The 23626-nt window shown below is 41.1% G+C and overlaps 1 pseudogene; it reads left to right on the forward strand.

The window, feature by feature from the left end:
* The first annotated feature begins 22819 nt into the window (after positions 1-22819).
* The window catches only part of LOC149200925 (rhamnogalacturonan I rhamnosyltransferase 1-like), a 49811-nt pseudogene continuing 49004 nt past the window's right edge, over positions 22820-23626 (forward strand).

The following is a 23626-nucleotide window of genomic DNA, read 5'->3' on the forward strand; positions in this document are numbered from 1 at the left end:
GTTTCAGTTTATGAATTAGTTGCTGTTAGATAAATTTCTTTCTTTGTTAAGAATAGGTTGCTTTTGGTGATTTAGAAGGTTGTTTCCATTTCAGTTTTCTGTCGCAGGTTACACAATGATAGGAAAAAGATACAAAAAGGCCATCAACAGAGCCTTGGCCTCCTTTCCTCCTTGTGGGACCATGAACTGAGGCCAAGACCCTCTTCCTGCTACAAAAAACACAGATTTGCCTTTTCCATAGGATTTCTAGTGTTGCAGTTTGTTAGAAGGTTAATGATTTTCTTTAGATCTATTTCACCATGCTCATTTCTGTCTTTGCAATAAATTTCCTTCCATGCTTTCTTTCCATATAACATTTTTCAGCATTTACTTTCCTAGATCAGAGTTTAGATTATCTTGATGAAAATTATGTTTTTCTGATGTATCTAGTTTCCTTGCTTGCTTAATCTCATTGTTTGATTTTCAGTTATCTTGCAACAAATCTCTTCTTACAATAATTCAGCCAATCGACCATCACCATCTCTCTTTGATCTATGTTCCACAGGTCACCCAAAGTTCCTCACAAAAATCTGCCTTAGTTTTCTGCACTTTTCCCATAGACTTTCCTCTCTTTCCTTGACCAAATCTAGCCATATTTCTCTCTCCTAGTCATTCTTGTTGGACCCTAGACACCTTAACGCATCATCCTAGCCTTTAGTTACCCTTTCCACCCACTTTCCCACCTTCAAAACCTCCAAAACTTCTCTCGGCATCATCCTGTAGACCTCTTGTAGACCTCCTGTAGATCCCCTGCAGCCTCCTGTAGATTTTCCTGTAGGTGTATTTTTGAAGTCTGATTGCAGGAAAAGCCTCCAGAAGGCCATCTGAGACTTCCTAGGACCCTCCACACCTTCCTACACCTCTGTGAATTCCAAAGTCATCCTCCATTGCCACCTAATCGCTGCCACACATACACACAAGTAAATTACATGCAAGACAATTTTACCTAAAAATAAATAAAAATCCAAAAAGATGTTTTTGCTCATTTGCTTCTAGAAATAGCTTTAGTAGATGTTGTTTACTTCCAGAGTAGGTAATGGCATTCATTTCATGGTTTTTCATCTCTTTTTCTACAAAATTAGAATTAGTTGGTTAAGTAGGGTTTGCTAGGTTTACTTTACATTTTAGTCTTCTTTCTCTTTCTGCAAGTAGAGTAGCCTCTGTAGAGTAAGATTTCCTTTATTTCATCACATATAAAGCTTCTTCTAGAATTCATAGAAGTTTGCTTGAGCTCCTAGTGATCTTGCGCCAACTGACCAAGTGACAGCTTGCAGTAAGAAATAATACTTGTGCATACAACACCGTCGCTTCCAAGTTTGTTACGAACTACCGGGTTGATAAAAGTAAAGTAGGAAGCCCAGGAGCTGCAGCATTATTGTTGCAATAATGGTGATCCCCAGGGGGCATACCCATACCCACTGATATAACTTAGTACAAAAATAATGATGTGCCCAGAAACATAAAACTGAGCAATGAAGTAAATGTTGAATGGTACATGACACATTGGCATAGTTGAGCCAGAAAATAATACAATGTGTGCCATATACATAATGCACCTGGTAAAACATGAGCCAAGACTAAATATAATAATATCTAAGTACATGAGATATAATGGCCCTTCCCTCAAAAAATGGGTGTGATGGAGGGTAGAACAACCGAAGAAGCCCTGCTGAATAGGGAAGGGTTCTACAAAACTGAATGGATCATTTGAAGGAGATGAGCATGCTATGAACATTGTGATCGGTAATAACCCAACCCATCGAATCTGTGGAACTGCACTGTGGTTGTAGCATAATATGAAGGCATCTGGGCATGTCAAGGGCTACCTAAAGGGCCACCCCCTCATGAGGTCTGAAACATCTCACACACACCCGGGAATCACTAGTACAATCTACTGCATCACTGGACCATCAAGTGTATGAATCACGAACATGAAACAACCAAGTCAAAGGGAAATAATGAGTTCTTTTACTTGATCCGAGGTACCGAACAATAATGGAAGCTGGAACCAAGATACACCACCCTCTAGGCCATTCTTCTAGAATAAATGAGCTGACATCGACAGAATAAGGTCTGCGATAGGTGAGGCAATGAAGATCCTCAACTAAGGCATGAGGGAAAATAGTAATGTGACTGATGGACTCACAACAAGGACAATGGAAAAAGTGGGATTGCGAGACAAACAAACTACTTCCCTTTCCAAAGCATAAAGTGCATGGTTGACCTAACAATGATTGACTCAACTCCGGAGGGGATGGGGGATAGTATGACTAGAGGCCAAAATGGGCAACACAGGCTGAACGGTATGCAAAGATGGATGGAACACTGTGACATAATATAATGGGATACGAAACAGACTCTATGGATGCAAAGGTGACTCATCATAGATGCTCTAAACAAGGGTGACTCGATGACGATGCCACATAGAATAGGCTCAGTGGGACCATGCAAGCATGAGTAAATTATGGTTAATCATGACGAAAATAGGCACGTGAGACGACAAGCATTAAGGGGAGATGGTCCCTAAGGTACAAGTGTCGCATATGAAGAAATTCGATTTTGAGAGGCAACGAAGTGACCTTTCTTGGAAAAACAACTTCCCGGTGAAGTGTCAAATCATCAAAAATTGAGAAATGCCCATTATAATACTCGATGAGAGCTTTCCAATGGTACTGACGGTTAGTCAAACTAAGCTACATTTCGGTCGCAATGTGCGACAAAAAAACTGTGGGTTTTTCTATAAAAGGGTGTTTTCCCTCCAATTTGAGAGGAGGAGAAGGCCTTAAATCGTGTGGATATCATAGCGGACAAATCGACCATCGGAATCGAGATCTATGAATTTCAGGCAAGTGGCCTTACTTATCTAAATATTCCCTTAAAGCTTCTTGGAACAATGATTCCTCATGAAGAATTAAGGGAAGGGGAAAATGAGAATGAATTACTAGAGGAAGTCTAGAATCATTCTCACCCACTAAGTCAAACATGGGCACTATGTGGACATAAAGTAGAATATTTTAAGATATGGTATCAAACGTCTACGATATGCGATGTGAATATGGCTCGCCGGAGAGGCCAGTAGGACAAACTATTCAAAGAATGGGAGGATAATCGACCATACCTAGATCCGGTGGGATATAAGCCAAGACTTATGTTAATCAATTGAGAAGATGGCCAGGGGAAAACCATGATGCCCCCAAGCATGGGATACTACCCGCAAACATATGTGATGAAGGGGACTGATCTGGTATGAAAAGGTGGGAATGATGCCCCTTAGCAGGAGGAGTTTGTGGAGTGCCATTGTGTTCCGAGTGTTCGAAAAAGGGATTCAAGCATCTCGACCCAACTTGGCACGAGATCCTCCAAAGTATGATAACGATATGTAGGGGGCTATGTGCCCCCCTAGTATGTTGAGGGCGTACTGGATGTATTTGGAGTGGTGGACTCCAAATATGGAAGGAAGTACGCACGATGGTGTATATCGTCCCAAGGATAATCCGCGATAGTCATGGCTTCCATGATGTCCTCATCAGAATGGAGGATGGGCGGATGGGAGGAAGATTGACTACATGATGCGGTGGTGGTACCTGGTACATCATCTTGAGAAAGAAGGCTCACATATGCATAATCTGAAGTGGTAGATGACAAGCTAGTAGATGGAAGATCTATCGATGTTGACACCTAGGTTTCTGACGAGGGAGGTTCAACAGAAGCGCATACGAGAACCTCAAAGAGGTTTTCCTGCAAGAATCTCAAGGATGACGATAGGTAAAGGATATGGACCATAGAGTCCGTTATCACTCCTCCGGATCTCCAAGGCTGAGGAAGAGTCCAACTGAGGTAATCACATACCAACCTTTTGACTTGGTAGCTAGCCCTCCCAATCCGGAGAGGGCTCTCTCCACAAATCACAGCCAAGAGGGCTCTCTCCACAAATCACAGCCAAGAGGGCTCTCTCCACAAATCACAGCCAAGAGGGCTGGATGAATTAGGGTTTTAGGCTAGTTATATAGTGCATAGGGTTTGGTTGTTTGAAATTGGGTTGCTAGATGAGGATTAGGTCAAAGAAGCTAGGTCAGGGAAAATAAGATATGACTACAGACATTCATAGGGGCAAGGTAGGTAGGTAGGCTAGCACATTAGGATTTCTTGGGATGAGATGATTAAGACAGGTGAGGAGTTAGGAATAACATGAAATGTATTCTTCCTAAACTGAAGAAAGATGAGAAAACTATGAAAACTTCCCCAAAACAGAGCATGTGAGATGATTTCTGTTTATCAACTTGAAAGAGATCATACAATAGACATGAAATGGAATATGGACCAACAATACATTCATACAAATGAAACTGAAGAAAAAACAATGCTAGACAACCATACCACAGGTATCCCAAGGAAATAGCTACAACTCATCTATTAAAACTGGCCAAATTCTGATACAATAGTGTCTCTAATCAATCTAACAACATCCAACTAAGTCCAACCTTTGAAAAGACTAAAAAATACAAGATATAGGCCTCAAAACAAACTCCTCCCAGCCTCAGGGGTCGAATCCATGAGAGGAGGAGCAGTTCCACCAAAATCTGAATTGATAGCTAGAGTGTAGGGTGGTCAAAGTGACTCATCCCTAATTACAATGAAACTGATTCATTACACCTCATAGAGTCTATTTACCTAATGTATTTACCCTAGGTAATAGTAAAAATACCATAATTACATTTACATCATGAATTACATCAGTAAAAACTTGATTTCCCAAGATGAAAATCAAATCTGGAGAAAAACAGTGAAAAATCAGGCAACTGGTCAAACGCGCCATCTCTTTGTCAAACACGCCCTCTTTGTGTCAAATGTGCCATCCATCTTGCAGGCTGATTTTGATTGCCTTCCCTTTGTCCAAATTGAGCCCAGGATAGCTCATTGGAAATCTTGTCCTGTCTAGTTTCTAAATCTACCTTCATTTTCCAAAATGAACTTGATTTGACCCTCCAAAAGTTGATTCTCCCAAGACTGGTCAAATGCGCAACACCAAGGTGAAAAAGGAGGCAGAACATTGATTTTTTGGGTGTTTTTTCACCTTTTCACCTGCCATTTGGGCAAACCAAGGCTTGAAAAGTTGTTTTCCTACATTTCTTCCCTACTCTGAATCCAATGGTGGTCTTCTTTTGGCCAAAAAGTGCCCCAAACAAAAGCACAGCGCCCATTCTAGCTATCACAAAACTATCTATGATTGCTGAAAAACACAAAAACTTCAAAAATGACCTCAAAACTTGTCAAAATTGGTGAAATTATTGCTGATCATGTGGGTTACGCATGGAGTGAGGCTTGAAAAAGGAAATCAATTCTTCCTTCCTCTTCTTTCTTGTTTAGGTCTTCAATCTTTGCATTAGCTCTTCTAAGCTTTGCCGTTGCAATCGTGTTCCTCATGGCATAATGTTTTTCCATCTTTCTTTGAATATCATTTTCTTTGTTGGCCTTGTATAGGAGCTTCTCCAAATGTTTATTTACCTTGTCAATCCAATGCTCCCAGTTCTCATTAATTATGATGGAAAACTGTTCATTCCATGTGAGCTAATTTGCAAGTTCAACATCCTTTTGTCTCTCTAGTTCTAAAGCTCTTTTAAGCTCTCTAGTCCTAGGTCTGCTTTTTGGTTCTTGTTCAGGTTCACCATACCTATCATAGGCCTCATAAAGAAATGCCTTGGTTTTCATTTATTCTCTTTTGGCCTTGATGAGATGAATCTCCATGACATCATGCTTGGCTTGAAGCTGCTGGTTTTCTTGCTCATAATATGAAATAATAAATTTAGACCTCTCTAAGTTGGTCTGGAGCTCCCTGATGAGTGCATCTTTTTCCTTGATGACTATTCTAATTTCCTCATTATCATCATGCTCATCTAGGTCAACAAGGTCAAAATCCTGCTTTGTCTCATGGAGGTCCTCCTCCTCATGTTTGCTTTTTGCTTGAACCTCTACTTTTGTCATATGTTCTTTGCCTTTGTGTATCTGTTTTGTTGGTGAAGAAGGCAGGGCGCCTCCCACAATCTGTGGGGAAAACACCTGCCTATGACCTCTCTGATAAGTGTGTGCCAATATGCCCAAATCTTCCCTCTTAGGCTTGATGACCTCAACCTGTTTAGTCTTCTCAACATAGGATGATGTTGGACCATTTGTACTTTCTCACATAATTCAAAACATCCTAGATGCTTAAAACATGTCACAACCATAGGAGATGCCATCAATGCCTTGGTATTTCTTGGCTCAAGTCTAAGGATTCTTCCTCCTTTATTTGGCTTCCTCTTCTCTGTTTCTTCCTCCTCACTGGAACTTCTGTTTTCTTCTTCTGACATGGTGTCTTGATTTTTAAAACCCTAGGGAGATGAAATAATAGGGGAATATAGGTATAGGAAGTTAGGAATGGTATGAGGAAATTCAGAGAGATGAGGGAAGGGGTTTATGGTTTAAGGGAAGTGACGGGGAGCAGGAAAGTGATAGGATTTAGGATAGGAAAATTTATTACAGGTTAGGGGTTTTGGGAGCCTAGGAAAATGGAACACCTAGGTCTTAGGGTTTTGGGAATAAAGGGCTTGGGAAGTAGTGATATGATATGGGGGTTGGGAAAATGGTTTAATAGTGACATGGGAAGGGAATAGAAGTAATAGGAAATGAAATTGGAGGCGTAGTTAGGATTTGATTATGATAGTAGGGTTTCTCTCAAGGAAATCATTAAATTTTGTAATGACATTTTAAAACACCACAAAATGACTTGAGGAATGTTAGGAGGGTGTATCTTGAATGTTACTTACTTGCTGGAGGTTGAAAAGAACCAATGTTGAAGTTTTTGGAGTGATGGAACTTTGTTTGGAGGCTAATGAGAAATTTGGTCAAACACGTAGAGCACAACACAGGCGCACCCTCCTCTTTCCAAACGCGCAGTGTAACACACAAACGCACAGCGTAACACTGAAACGCGCCCTCCACAACACAGGCGCGCAACGTCATCTTCAAACCAATTCTTGAGTGCCTTCCTGGAGTCCAAATTGAGCTCATGATAGATCTTTGTAAATATATCTCTCTTGGCTACAAATGATCAAGTCTAGCCCCTCAAAAATCAATTCTCCTAAGACTGTTCAAAAAGTGTAGAATGAGGGTATAAAAATGAAGTGTTTTCTTGCAGGAAACTTTTGGATGTCTTCCTCAACTCCAAATTGAGCTCATTATAGCTCATTGGAAATACATCTCTGTCTAGTATCATTTGAATTATTAAGCAAGTCGTTTGGACACTCCAGCTAGGAGAAAATTGATTTTCCCAAGGTCACTCCACAAGTGCAGAAAACCTCTTGTAGCACCTGTATATTTTACATTTCTCCAAAAACATAACAACTGTGTAAAAAATGAGGGAGTTTTTTCATCCTTGGCCTATGATGGAAAAAGACCTCTATCACTTTTGTTAAATTCATCTCTATTTGGTCAGAAACATAGTTTGAAGAAAAATTGGCCCTATGTGTGGAAAATGATTTGTCCCTTGGAATGACTTCTTGAAAAATGATGGATATGTGATGTCTATGAGTTGGAATGGCCTCATAATTGCTGAAATGACCTCCCTTATGCCTCCTTTTCTCAGATGTCTCTGATTCCATAGCCAACCCTAGCTTAGTGGGATATGAAATTAGGGTTTAGTGCTTGTGGAAAATGATGATTTGGACACCCTTGGGAAAAGACAACTCCCTTTGGAATTCACTTAAATTTTTGAAACTTTACCCTTTCACTTGATTATTTCCTTTGAAAAATTGATCTTTTGATGGTCTTTGAGAACTCTTTGAATTTGAATTTTTTGGTGGTTTGGCATCTTTGGAACACTGAGTTAACAACTTGGGATGGTGAAATTATTACATTTGAAAGACATAAAATTACATAATGAAAATATAAAAACTTACATTTGAACTCAAAATTACATGATGAAATAAGCATTTCTCTTTACAAATCATCTTCACATGGTGAAGAGATGTTATTTGATCACCCTTTACTTGTTGGTCTTATGCAATGGAATAGGGTTTATTGGAACCTTGGAAAACCCTAAAAGGCCTAATGAAACCTTGAAAAAATCCTAGAAGACCTAATGAGACTTTGAAGGAATGAATTTCAGGATGACATGATGATATTGATTTTATGGATGATGTACAGTTATCAAGGTATGAAACTATACCAGCAAATAATCAAATTTAGGGAAGAGTGATGTTTTTGGACTAGAGCTACCATCATTAACTAATTTTTTGCATGACCTAGTGGAATGATAAAAAAATTATGAGTGGGACTCTTAAAATGATATGAAAAGAGGATTTTTTATCACTGATGGTAGGATGTAAATACTGACACTAACAGAGTCTGTCATCTCGACAACAGGGGGAGGGATCACGATAGTGGGACTAGAGTCCCCCCTGTTCTGGTGTACCAGTGATACCAGAATCCATAGGTAGAGGAGTAGGTGATCCACTATGAGTGGCCTCGTATTCGCACAGCTCTTGAAGGCCATCATGAAGTTTATCGAGACGAGGGAAACAATGGGAATAATGACCATAATGATCACACAAGGCACAAGGGTGATTTGTGCACAATGTTTTGAGTTTCTTGGCTGGTCTCGGTAAGGTAATTTGGACCTCAGGGATATTTGACTCAGGGAACGCTTCATGAACCAAAGGTTTGAGATGAGGAAGCTCAGGAAAATTATTGGTGGCATGCCCAACAACCTTACACAAAGCGCACAGAGGTGACGACTTTGGGGCCTTGGGGGTTGGAGGAGCTTGGGGAGCCTTGTCCTTAGGTTCTTTCCTCTTGGCTTTACCCCCCTATCCGGATGCTTTCGCAATAGGATTAGGTTCCTGTTGAGGTTGTGTTGGAACTCGAGCAGTGAAAAGGGTCGTCGGGATTGGTTGAACTGGGGTCAAAGCATGATATGGTCTGAGCTGACTGGGTGGGGTGTTCACTGGGGGATCAATGTACCATACTAGCATCCACAAAGTCATATTATGGAGGACTAGCGAAGCTATGATAGGGACAAAAAGATTCCTGGAGGAGGAAACAAGAAAGGTATATGGCCTACAGGGTAATGTCTCGGCAAAACAGCTTCTGGATGGTTGAGACCTGGAGGAATAGTTCTTTGTGGGAACATAGGCGAGGCACACACAAATAGAGAAGGTCTTGGGTGGGTGGACTCGGATGGCTCAGCTGAGGGGGGAACAACAGGGTGTTGAGGAGCTGGTTGTTCTTCAAATGTACCAGACTGCTTGCAAGCAGCCCGTGACGCTTGTAACATGAAAATACTCAAAGAGCTAAGCTGTAAGATGAGAGGGGGAGGATGGGCTACTTGACCTTACTGAGGTTGAGAAACAACAAATCCTTGCTAAGAGAAAGGATTTGTGAGCATGACTAGTTGAGATAGCGCAGGATTATGAGGTGGTTGCTGACATCTAGAAGCTGCTTGAGCTTCCCACATTTGGTACACCTGGGGTAAGAAAGGACACTCACATTTATAATGGTCATGTACACCACAACATGCACAAGGCTTGTTCGTACAAATAGCCTTGTTCTTCTTGGGTTGACTGCCCTGTTGCTAGTTGTTAGTGTTAGGCTGGTTCCCCTGGGGTTCACAAGGTTGAGTACCTTGATTACCCTTGTTACCCTTCCCCTTATTCTTTTTCTTCGAATCTTGGGGATTGATCGCACTCTGCTACACAAACACTTGACCCTGAAGGGGTAGTGGCTGCTGGGGATGAGGATGCATGGGAGGCTGTGATGCTAATGCTTTAGGGGCTGGAGCGCTCGACTATGCATAGGGATAATATGGAGGAGCAACGATTTGGTAGACAAGTTGAGCATTGGCTGGCCTTGAAAACATGTTGCTAGCAGGAGCGACATAAGTATTGGAGGAATTGGTGCCTCCCTGTGGATAGCCATAACTTTGCTGATTATATGGCGAAGGGTGTGAAAGGGTTCCAATGATACCGTCGGTGGTGTGAGATGCCTCGGTGCATTGTCACCTCTAGGATGAGGGAGGTATGGAATGACGGTATAGACATAACCTGATTGCGCATAAATCAGGTCATATCTCTGATAAGTTTGGAGAGATTCTTCCTCTATCTGAGGAAAATGGGACACGACATCTTTTCCAATGGGTGATAAAAAGCTCATAAGAAACCAATCTAGATAGACACGGTCTTCAAAGGGAGGGGTACGACATGTGCTACTCCTTCTATACCACTCCTGAACATGGTCGGAAAGGCAAGTGGTGGAGGACTAACGTAATGAGGTCAATAACTTCATACCAGTGTCATACCGGAGAGGTAACTGAAAATATGAGAGGAACGCTTTAGCAAGCATCATGAAAATAAAATGAGAGGTGGAGGGCTAGTCTACATACCATTTTGCAGCATCTCCAGTGATCATGCGTTGGAACAACCGAAGACGAATGGATTCATCGATAATGGAATTGGATGAACACCACATGTGGAAGGAGCAGACATGATTGGCAGGGTCCTCTCCAGAAATACCCTCAAACTTTGGGATGTCGGAGGGAATATTAGTTGGCATAGTAGGCCAACCAGCATCATGGTGTATATGATCATTTATCAACCGGCTAAAATTCGAGAGACTTAACACAACCATAAAAAGGAGCATGAGGGTTGCCAGAATGATTCATGAGATTATTCCACTAGATGTGACCACCAGGGTAGAACCAGAGCCAACACCAAGTTGGATTCTTGCACCAGTTGGGGGTCTAGACATGGTGACGATATGCGGTGAAGGAGGTGCAGAATCAGATGAACAAGGAGAAGAGTCAGTATGGGGACTATGAACTCGAACCCTACGAGAAGGAGTAATATGTCCAAGCGGAAACTGGGGATGAAGGGCTAAGAGTCTTCGCGACAAATGCCTTAGTGGTGCAATGGTGGTGAGACACATGTGACACGGAAATAGTGAAGGGAGATCAACAATATGCCTTTCTCTCTATGTGGGGAGATAAATTAATTATGTTAAGTCTTGGCTTAGCAGTGTAAACCAATCTCCCTTCTCTTAAGGTGTGCTTGTGTGTTCAAGTGTGTTTATTAATTAAGCCCAGATCGTGTTTGGAAAAAAAAAGAAAAAAGATTGCTGAACATGAACTGAAATTAACAACAACAAATGAACAACAAATCAATTAACTAAACCCCACCCAAACTGGGTTTGCAAACACTATGCTGGTTGGTGGCGAAATCAACTGAAAACACACTAAAAAGGTCAAGGGATCTAAGTGTCAGTGTTATTGTTGGCTTGATGGGCCCTGACCCAGGTTCAACATTAGTCAGCCAAGAAAATCCATACACTATTGGCCCTTTCGGCATCAATCCATGGAGCACGAACTGAAGTCTCACCTGAAGCAGTATGGGGAGATGCAGGAACCAAGTTTCTGCACCCTGAGATGGTAGTGATGTCACTTTATACCTTCAAACTGTCTTCACGTAGATCAATAAGCCTTTTAGGGCTTATCGATATACTTCTCTTATTCATCCTTTAGACCTCCGCAAAGGTCTATGATCGTCCATTGCGTACCCTCAACAGGTGATTCAGGCACTTACGCGCCTCTGTAATGACTCTTACTGTTGTATTTACCCAAATTATCTTAAATATTGGATAACTTTAACATGCGTTACGATTATTTTTGTGTAAACATATATTCTTACTTGTGTTCATATAACAAAGAGAAACATATAGATTCGTGCATTAATACAACATTAAAACATAAACCCAGTGTTCAACATAACATAATCGCATGCATTTATAACATAAGTAAAATAGTTCAATTCCAAAATACTTCTTTTTATTGATAATTCAGATCTTTTTTACAGACTCTAACTACCCTGCGCACACACCTGCAGGGGTTCGCGCACTCGGCTGTGGACTTCTACCCTAGGCCTCTGCGCACACAGTTGTAGAGCCTCTTTCCTACGCCAAGACTCACCGCTCTTAGCTCTCACATACCCATTACATCAATTCACACTTTTATCTCCCCTAAAAGACTCTTCTAAGACTTCTTTTTATACAATCCCATGGTTCACGGACCATGGGTAGATCTCTTAAAGCTGACATGACTTACACAAAAGAAGGGCGGAAACCCTTAATGAATCTTTACATCTTCGTGGTCTACGACCACAAAATGCGAAGACTTTACATTCTTTATACAAAAACTTGGGCTTTTAACCCCAAAATTGACTCTAGGGGGCCCGTTCCCAACAGGCCCCCAACAAAAATATGGTGACTCGCCCCCGAGTCACTCTGTTGGCGTAGAGATCTTGTCGCGAAGACCTCCCAGCTCCACCTGTACCACTGCAACTTCGACGGTGCACTGCGTCGCCGCCTGCTTAACCTGCTCGACCAGCTGCTCCGTCGCTCGTCTTGCGCTATTTACCTATATTTTTTGCAGTGTTTCCTACAGACTAGCCAACTTTCCTTCAATGGTGGTCATGAGCACATATGCTTCATCTAACCAAGGCCCTATTCTGGCCTTGAGAATGCCTTCTTTCCACTGTGCTGTGTCCACTTGTTCCTTTAGTGCCTTTACTTCTTTCAGCTTCGCTAATCGCTGTGTAATGACAATGGTGCATGTCATCGCTTTGACTTCATCATACCTCTGCTGCAGTTCCCTCGCCTTTGTTTCTAGCTTCTGCAGTTTGGGATCCTCCTGCAGACTGGTAACTACTTTGAGACCCTGCTCGAAGAGCGCAGTGCAATCCTTCACTCCGGCATCGACAACTGCAACTGCATCCTTAACAGCTACCTCACACTACTCTCGGACTTCTGGTGGAGTCGAACGTTGGGCCCTCCACTCGAGCTCGGTGATCTTAAAGTTAAGCTAAAACTAAACCTTAGCCAGCTCTGTCCTTGCGTCGCAAACACATGCAACGAGCTTTCAAATTCTGACATTGACTGGCGCATCTTCTGGGATATTCAACTCCAGAATAGTCTTGCATGCCTCAGCTACTACAACTGTGGTGTGCTCATTCTTCTCCGTGATCTTCTTAAGGAGATCAGTCGCAAATGTCTTCTCAACAAACATTTTGGCATTGTTAACCTTCTTCTCGGTGATCACATTCAGTGCGTTCTGTTCTCGAGCCCGTAGTTCCGCGATCACACTGTCTTGCAGGGTGTGAAGGAATTCACTTGGAAACGTGGCCAAGATTAACATGACTTTCTTTAAAGCAATTACAGTGGCCTTGTAAGCTTCTACTTCTATAGTCAATGCTCCGTTCGACAGCACGATGGCCTGGGATCCAAGGAGAGGACCAGCTCCACTACGTCTAAGGTTCGAGGTGCCAAGCTAGTTGACGCTGCGCTGCGCTGTCCCACATCAATCTGCACTTGAGTGGCATGGATCTGTAGCTAGAACAGACTTGTCTGAATGGCGACCAGGGCTTGCTTTTGTTGCTTCTCGAACTGCTGCAGTAGTTCTGCTATCGCGTCCCTCACTGTTATTGGCTTGATGGGCCCTGACCCAGGTTCAACATTAGTGAGCCAAGAAAATCCCTACACTACTGGTCCTTTCGGCATAAATTCTCAGAGCGTGCACTAAAGTCTCACTCGAATCAATATGGGGGGATGCAAGAAAAAAGTTTCCGCACCGTGAGATGGCAGTGATGTCACTTTATACCTTCAATATGTCTTCACACAGATTAATAAGCCTTTTAGGGCTTATCAATATACTTCTCTTATTCGTCCTTCAAACCTCCGCGAAGGCATATGATCATCCTTCGCGTACCCTCAATAGGTGATCCAGAAACTTACACACCTCTGTAACTACTCTTACTGTTGTATTTACCCAGATTATCTTAAGTATTGGATAAATTTAACATGCATTACAATTATCTTCATGTAAACAAATATTCTTACTTGCGTTCATATAACAAAGAGAAACATATAGATTCGCACATTAATACATCATTAAAACATAAACCCAATGTTAAACATAACATAATTGCATGCATTTATAACAAAAGTAAAATAGTTCAATTCCAGAATACTTGTCTTTATTGATAATTCAGTTCTTCTGTACAGACTCTAACTACCCTGCGCACACAACTGCAGGGGTCCACGCACTAAGTTGCGGACTTCTACCTTAGGCCTCTGTGCACACATCTATAGAGCCCCTTTCTTACGCTAAGACTCTTCGCTCTTAGCTCTCACAGACCCATTACACCAATTCACACTTTTATCTCCCCTAAAAGACTCTTATAAGACTTATTTTTACACAATCCCATGGTCCGCAGACCATGGGTAGATCTCCTAAATCCGACATGACTTACACAAAAGAAGGGCGTAAATAATGACTCTTTACATCTTCGCGCTCCGTGACCACAAAATGCGGAGACTTTACATTATTTATACAAAAACTTGGGCTTTTAACCCCAAAATTGACTCTAGGGGACCGGTTCCCAATAGTGACTGGGATCAAATGACACAAGGCTGTTGGAAAATGGTGCAACAACAACAAAAACTAGAGAGGAAGATCGTTGCAAAAATATAGGGAGATGGGTGTAAAACATAGGGCAACCAATGGGACCTTAAGGCAAATGGCCAAACAAAGTTTAAGATGAAACTTTGGATGGAAACAACCTACTTTTGAAGATCTGAAACAAAGGGTACAAATCTAGAAAATATGGCTAAAGGGGCTGCAGAAACTCTGAATTCTTACTCAGTTAAACTCCTCCTATAAAGGTGGAAGCATATTAGAAGCCCTAAGGGGCTAAATTCCACTTGGACAAGTAAACTAGAGTAGATCAAGGCCTAAGCGGGATGAGACAAGAGGTCAACCAACCTAGCAGACAACTCTCGGCAAAACCCATAAATAGTTCTGACAAAAACCTGGAAACCCTAAAAATCATAGATACTGACCTGTTTTTAGGGATATCACACTTTTTGGGCTGAAAGGTGTGCTCTGGACTCCAGATTGCACTTTTTGGGCAGAAAAGTGTGATTTCTGCTCCTTGATTCCTGGTCGGCAAATCTCGGAAAAAATTGTCGTCTCTGTCGCGACTGGTTCCTGTGACCTACGGAAAAGACCAGAAAACTTCTGGAAGTTAGAAATTTGACAGATCTAGGGTTAAAAAGCTAGTAAACAACATTAAGAGATTGAAAAAAGAAGAAACCCTAAGCTGAAAACTGAAGGTCACCCAGGTTTCTGGATCTGAAGTAAAAAACCAGTGGAGTCACCAATTTTGTTGTAGTGTTTTCTCCTTAAAGGTGTACAAAAAGAAAACACTTAAGATTGTGGATGACAAACAGTCTCAACAATATAAATGGCTGCTAAACATTGTAGATCTACAACAAATGATAGAAACAAAACCTGCCAAAGTCCTGATCTATGCCACAATCATAGTTAAACAACAAAATGAAACAATAATAACTCCAATAATCCAATGGAAACCAGATATACAAAGAATATATTTTATTATAACACCTGTGAAGGGAACAAATAAATGTTACCAGTCCCCCTCTATGGGATGGGTTCTTGGCTATCCTCACATGTCTTTAGCTTTTTTATAGAGTCTCTCTCCTCTATAATTTGTAATCCCAACAAATAAAAAGTTTGAGCTCAATGGGAACTCAAATGGAAAGAAAAATGGTGTGCGACAATGATAATAATCAAAGTTACAATAGTAAGTGCAACAACGAAAATGATCAAAAGTGAATAATGAATGGAAAACCCTTCTATTTATAAAAAAATATTGAGTTATCTTCGAATAATGAGCAATAATAAAATATTATTAACCCCATTCTTGGAATAACCACTTGGAATATTTTATTATATTTGGTTAGGAGGGAAAAAATATTTAAATTTTTATTTAGAAATAATAAATAAATAAATGATTTATTTATCATCTCAAGAAATTGGTTAAGGAATAATAAAAAATAATGATTTATTTAATTATTCTCGAGGGATTTAGTCGATTTTGACAAGGAATAATAATTAATTAATTATTCCTAGAGAAAAATAAAATAATTAATAACTTATTTGTTTATTTTTCATAATTGGGTCAAATATGACAGGGAATATTAATTAAACAATGGTTTAATTAATTATTCCTAGAAGATAACTAAATAATAATGATTTATTTAATTATTCTTCATGGGTTTAATTATAAATTACTTAGCAAATGTGGTTTATTAGGTAATTTTTCAAAGTGAAAGCAATTTTACTATGGTAAAATTGAACTTTCATGGTATACTTCGATCCATCTAGTAAGTTAGGCTAGATGATCAATAATGTCCATTCATTGCCATGAGCATGCTATGAGTGATATGATGGTTTTAAGGCGGGTATATGACTTGGTTTTTGTATATTTCGATGCGAAGAAGCCTTGCCAATGGATGGACTACCCGGGATGGGGGTGCAATCAGAACTTGGAAGGTGAGCGACTGCACGAAAGGGGTGACCGGAGTGCCCGAGGGAATGTGTAGCATAGAAGGGAAGGGATGAGATATATTTGTTTTGGTCATGAACATTGCGATATGAAATCAAATGCACATTCGTGGTGCACCCTGGAACAATGAGTTAGTAACTGTTCACTAAGAGGACAAGTGGCACAAGATTATAACGCTAGACATTGGATTCAGATTTGACTTTGCTGTAGATTCTGGACTTCCTGGGAAGGAGGTGAATCCTAGTATTACTTTAAGGGTGGAGGTGTGAGCCTCTAGATTCCCTTGTTGCATATGCAAACATCTTATCCTTTTATTTGTTGGTTGAGCAAATGTGCATATGTGTATATTATTGTAAATATTGTATCTAGAATGTTCATAAAGCTCCATAGACAGTATGATTACTTTTTTGGTTGAAGCAAATGCGTATGTGTGTATATGTGATTATTATTGTAAATACCTTAATGAGTTATGTTATAAAGCTCCAGTAAATGATATGATTGTGATGTTTCAGCAATGGTCATTGTAAATACTGCAACGAGCTGTGTTATAAAGCTCTATGGGCAGTATGTTTTGTTTTCAGCAATCTTGTTGGTTATAAGTCTTGTTGAACACTAAGGACGGTGTTCCCCCAAGGGGATGGTTTTGTATCAGCCCTGGTGAAAATTCCATGTAAATAAATATATAAGGCCACGGTGATGGGACACATATTCAAATTTGAATGGTGGGTGAAACATCCTAGTGGTTATTGATTCAATTTATTATGGCTAAGGAAATTGACAAAGGTAATGGCTAAGGCTTTGGAAAGGCAAAAAACATTTATTGGCATTTTATTTATGAAAATAATGGAAATTAGGAAAAAAAGGAGGTGAGAAAGGTCACAGGTTGCATGTGAGGAGGAAAATGAAGAAAATAGAGGCCTCGTTAAGAAAAAAGGCCTTTGAGGATCAGTGGGCAAGGCTTGGTTAGTTCAGTTTTGGAGCTCTCTCATTATTCTCTCTCTCTCTCTCTCTCTCATAATCTTGGACACTTAGAGTTTTCTTGGAGCACTCTTAGTGGGTGTGACATAATTGGATTATTGGAGCAAGAAGGAAAGGGAAGAAAAAGAGGGCATCAGGATCAATAGCTACATCAGATTTGCTTGCAGGTACCGAGTTGCATGTATGTTTACTTCACTATTTTTGGCATGCATGTGGTTTATTGTTCGTGATCTGTCATTGGAATGGAGGATGACCTGGATTGACAGTGGATTGCCTAATCTTTCCATTTCCTAGATAGCCATGGAGATTGTGGGTTTATTTCCTTGTTTTGTTTTGGTTGGTTCTCATGTTCCCTTTAGTTTGGGTTGAGTTACTAGTCTTGGAGCCTTGGTTGGACAAACGCTATGAAGCCCTGTAGCGGCTTGGGTTGAGTTATTAGTCGTGGAGCCTTGGTTGGACAAACACTTTGGAGTTGTGGAACATCTTGGGTTGAGTTACTAGTCCTGGAGCCTTGGTTGGACAAACGCTCTGGAGCCCTTGGTGGTTGAGTTACTAGTCTTGGAGCCCTAGTTGGACAAACTCTTTGGAGCCCGGTAAAAATTGTGGGTTGAGTTACTAGTCCTAAAGCCTCAGTTGGACAAATGCTTTGGAGCTGGGCATAAGATGTGGGTTGAGTTACTAGTCCTGAAATCCGTGTTGGAACAAACTCTGGAGCCCTAGAAGGCTTGTAGAAAGACCGATATGATGTTGATTTTGTGATGTCTGACTGTGAGTTGGAATCACTATTTGATGGGTTGAGGTGGTTGGCCTCTGGAAGCCCTGAATGGTTTTTAATTGATGTGTTTTATGAGATCCTACATTCATTCTTAGAATATGGCACGAGGTTGAATCGCCGAAGAGAGATTTGACTCAGCCATTCTACGGTCAAGTGGAACGTGGAAGTCCCATCCCGGGTTTGGATTTTGCATCATTAATGAAAGGTTATTTCTCATGGTATTTCTATGAGTATTATGATGGATTATATGTCATGTATATGACTTTATTTTGTTAGGTTGACGGGTCCTGACCCAAGTTCAAAGTTAGTTGCGCCAACCAACAAAACCCTAAAATGTTGGCCCTTTCAGTAAAAACCTGTGTAGTGCAGGTTGTAGTCTCACTTGAAGTAGTATTGGGGGATGACAAAACATTATTTTTGCATCCAGAGATTAGTGTGATGAGTTCTTGCGGCTTCTAGGGCTTAGTTTGGTCTTCGCAAACCCTATTCCTTCCAAAACAGATAATTGCAGTAATTCATATAAACATAACATATGCCTTCGCGAAGGCCTTCAAACATTCATAACGTCAATAAATTACGCTGATATACTACTTTCGCTCATTCATTAAGAATTTATTCATAAATTCATATACAAAGTGAAAATAAAGAAAATGGAGAAGTAATTACATATGCATAAATACAAAAATCATGGCTCAAAACTATCTTTATTAGATGTATTCTTTCAGTTACAGACTCTTCTTCCATGCGCCCTCAGCTGCAGGGGCCCTCACACTCAGCCTGCAAACTTACCAAGGTCTTCATGTACTCAGCTACAGGAGCCTTCCCCTTCACCTAAGTACATGAAACAGACTTTCCTGCCTTCGCTCACTTACCCATACAATGATCTTATAGTTATATGTTTTTTTCCTAGATTCACCATGACTCTTTTATATATAGCCTTCGCTTTTACAATACCATGGTCCGCAGACCATAGGCGGGTCTCAAAAATCCTTATCTTCTGTTATCTCAAAATCAGGCCCTGGAAGGCTGCAGACCAGGAATACTTCAAGTAACTATTTCAAACCAATCTTTCGGCTGAGGATTAGCCTCCTCAACCTGAGAGGGCTCTCTCTTGATGGATTAATGATTTTGATTAAAGATAAGATGGCTAACTCTTATAGAACAACTGTGAAAAATATGAATGGTGGAAACACATTAAACAAAACTATCCATTGGGCTTATGGAGTCAACAACACCTCAATATAACAATGAACTCAACCCTACATGGAAGTCAGGGCATTCAACATTAAACATTCAGAACATAAACTCATATGGGACCACACAATTTATAAATGTATACAGGAAGTCAGAGCACATTCAGTGAATTCTGAGTGATTATACATCCATACCACTGTAAGAACTAAGGAAAGGACAACATCACATATTCTGAACATAAAAAATCCTTCATGAATCCTGAGAAGTAAAGTCAAGCATGTATTACTAAAAATGAGTCTTACATAGGCCAAATTCAAGCTTTTCCATAAAAATTTCCAACCCTTTGTACATCAGCTCTTCTTCTATATATAGAGCTCTTTACACAACTTAGATTCCTCTTCTAGGATGAGGAAAATTCGAATTCTACCTGACCTGACACCTAATGACACTCAAAACTAACTATTAAATGCAAATGACACCTAACTAGCAGTCCTAGAGACCTAATACAACTAGGAGTGTAACTCCTTATCATGATTACAACAACCATATATAAGCATTTAAAGCATTATTTGAAAACTTTCAACCTCAAGAAGTCGAATTTGATGAAGCCTCCCACGTGGTCACCCAACTGCTGATGACAAACCCTAGAAATTAGGGAAAATGTTTCCCTGTTTTTAGGTTTAGATCCTTGAAAATTGGCACGTGGGACAGAGCCTTTATCTCCTCACCCATGACACATTTTACGAAACTGAAGGAGGTTTGTGTAGCCCATGTTGTCTAGAACAAAAACCTCTCCTGGTTTTTTAAAACATTCCTCCAGCTGTCCAGAATCTGTCCTTGAAAAACACGTGTCAAACAGGAAAAATCCATTTTCTGAAATTAGGGTCTCAATTAAAGCTTCTTATCTTCCAACTGCAAACACTTATGAAGAAAGTGAGATAGGTTATTGTATCTGGAGAGTTGATGAAGATAAACCTCTTTCAGAATTCCAAAATACCTTTTCATGTGACCAGGAACTGATCTTGAAAACGATTGCTAAAACCAGAAGACCAAGCTTGACTTTCAGCAGTTTCATAACACAAGTTTAACCATAAATTCCTCCCACCTCAGAATGGATTTGAAGAAACTGAAAGAGGTTTTTGTAATTCAGCATGTTAGGAATAAAAGCCTCTTTCAGTTTGCAAAATTGAGTTCTCAGCTGCTCTGGAAAGCTTCTGGAAGTTAACTAGTAAAACCAATTTTTCTGCTAAAACAAGCTGCTTCAGGGGTTTCGTAGCGCGCTATGAAAACACTGATTTCGTAGCGCAAAACAGGATTTTTACACTGTCTGCGCTACGAAAACGTGGATTCGTAGCTAGTTTCAAAATTTCTCCAAAATTATGTGAGATATGTCTTCTAAACACATGGTGAGGCTTCTAGGACATGGAATGAGGCTATCAAACTTTATTTGAAGATGGACCTGAGACTCTAACCCTATGACTTAGACTCTAAAACATAAAAATGACTTGACCATGACTGGTACAAGAATTGAGAAACCATGTAAGTTGTCCAAACTTTTTAAGGAAGTTTTACAGTGATAACATCTTCTAACCACCTAAGGGACTAAATCCCCTTTGACTCTTATGACCTTTGTGCTCTGCTTCTGCAAAATGTGAAGACTTTACACTTATACAAAAAGTTAATGCCAAAATTTGACCCCAGGGGACCCTGTCCTCAATCCCTTCATGCTCCGGTGTTTGTTGTGTGTCTGAATCCTCAACATTGATGGTGGCCTGCAACATTGTGGTCACATGTGTTGCTCCCTCTTTTTCAGCTGCTTCCTTTTCTCTGGCAGCAACTTCTTTCCGCTATGCAGGTTTCTCCTAGGTGGAAGCCTTCTGTGCTTCCCTCTTTTTCTCTGCTTCCATCGTCTGCGCAATGGTATCTTCCACGACCTGACTTATAACTGTGCCAACATCTGACAGGGTAAGCAATTCACTTAGCCACTTGCTCACGATTCCAGCTATGTCTTCCTCGGTCACTAAGTATGGCAACTTGTGCCATGTCTTCCGGGGATGCCTCCTTGCGCGAACATGCATGTTATGGAAATCTTCCTTGAAATCAACTATGGGTTCATACTGCATGTACAGTGTGGGTGACAGCCTCGGCCTCTAGCTAATCGCCATCTGCAAATCCATCTCGAGTAGGACCCAGAATATCTTCACCTTAGTGACGTGCTCAGGGTCCTTTATAGCCCAGAGCAAAGCGAAATTCGTTGCCTCTGGAAGGTCTGACTCATGGGGAGGAAGCTGACTATCTTTCGGAGTCCTACATGCACCAGAACTATCAGCAATAACAATCAGGCATCATGAAACACCTCGCCCTCATCCTGGGCCTCCCTGCAGTTCTCCAAGAATTCCTTACATAAGTATTGAGCCCAGTTATACTGGACCCCTTTGGTGCACTGCGCAACCAAAGAGATGACTGGTGTTGGAACTTCATCTGCGTGGCACTTACGCATGATCTTGCCCGCTAATATCTGCATGAAAAACTGCACCACGGGATCCGAGATAGAGCGGATAGAATATATGCTCGACTTCTTTATTAGGCCAAACTCACTCTTCATCTGGTCCGCGAGTTTCTTCTCTTGCGTTTTTCCCCCAAACGCTTTTGCTAGATCCACTCCTTGATAGGGCAACAAGGTGATCTGGTGAACCAGCATGTTTGTGATCAAGATGCGTTCTCCCAACCTCAGACACCCATCATGCACTAATGTGAGAAATTAGCACACACAAATGATATTTATCTTGGTGCAACTGAAATGAGGCACCAAGAGCATGTTTAGGAGCCTGCGGCCCCAACACCAGCTACCCACTTCATCGACTCAAACCTCATAGCCTCTGGTTCTTCATAATATACCTTAGACAGGTATTTGGTTGGCACTAACTGAGGGAACTTCTCGTGATCCCCTAAGTCGTAATCCTCCATTTTCAGGGTTAGTATGCGGGCTAACAACGCACCCTCAAACACCACCTTCTCCAGTAACAGTGGTGTAGACACCATGAATTTTGCATTATCTGGATCTTTAGGCACTTTAGCTGTGGCCTTGCACGGTGGGATATACTTCGGCAGCCGAGTCATCGGTTCACCCTCCTAGGCATCAATCTCCTCTATGCCTCCACGCAATTCTTCCTCCTCCAAATCCATTGGCTCAGTCGGCTGCTGAGATCGATCCATCTTCCCCTTCTGGTAGATTTCTAGCGGACTTTCCATGGTGACGCCCTAAATAGGCCCTGCTGCGGTTTCTTTTGCTTCTTATCTATCACCTTGGAAGAAAAAGGCTAAGGAACAGAAGGCTTAGGTTTGGGAGACCCAGGCACCATAGTCAAAAATCTCACTGGGACAGATGGTGTTGCTTTTGTCTCAGGGGGAGTTGCAGTTATCTTGTCAAAGATTATCTTACAGTGCCAATCAGGCAAGTTGGCGAACTCTAGCTGTGAAAGAATTTCCTCCCAAATTGGCCCAGACATATAGTGCAGCACTTGGCACAAAGCAAGGTAAAAAATCTCAATACAAACTCTCAGGAAGAAAAGTGTTTAAATGCAGGGTGGCATGCCGTATTTATAGCTGAATTTGAATTTGAATCCAACTGTTCCCTCCAATTTCCTATCATTAATGCATATTTGGTGGCAGATTTCCAAAGATATGCTCCATAAATGCATCTTCCCCGCTCCTTCCAATGGAAATTCCACCATCCAATCATCTACAGTGCTTCCAACGATCACTTTTTGAGTAGGCCATGTGACACCAGGCCTTGTGGCACAGCTCAGTCAGCGCAACTCCCCCCACACCTTACTTCCCTCCATCGCACAACCCCATTACTTCGGCCTTGCCATTTTTGGGCAGTGTAGTTTATAGTCCCATACTTCCTTGTAGCTACCTGGGAGTACTAAGACTGCCCCACCATCATATAGTCATTGCACAGGGGTGAGATTACCCCTGTATAGTATCAAGGGACTTCCATTGACTTTTCTTGGAAATAATTCCCCGTTCAGCTTCGCGAGTTGAATTACGCCTCCATCGATAATTTCCTTCACAACATAGGGTCCCATCCAATGGATTTGAAACTTCCTTAGGAGTTTTGTAAATTTACTGTCATATAACAATGCCAAATCATCAATTTGGAAGGTGAATTGTTTTATATGGCAATCAT

This window comes from Pinus tabuliformis, chromosome 2_1 (assembly GCF_031772625.1).
Source record: "Pinus tabuliformis cultivar Carrire ecotype Pingquan chromosome 2_1, CPIR1, whole genome shotgun sequence".
NCBI classification, from domain to species: domain Eukaryota; kingdom Viridiplantae; phylum Streptophyta; class Pinopsida; order Pinales; family Pinaceae; genus Pinus; species Pinus tabuliformis.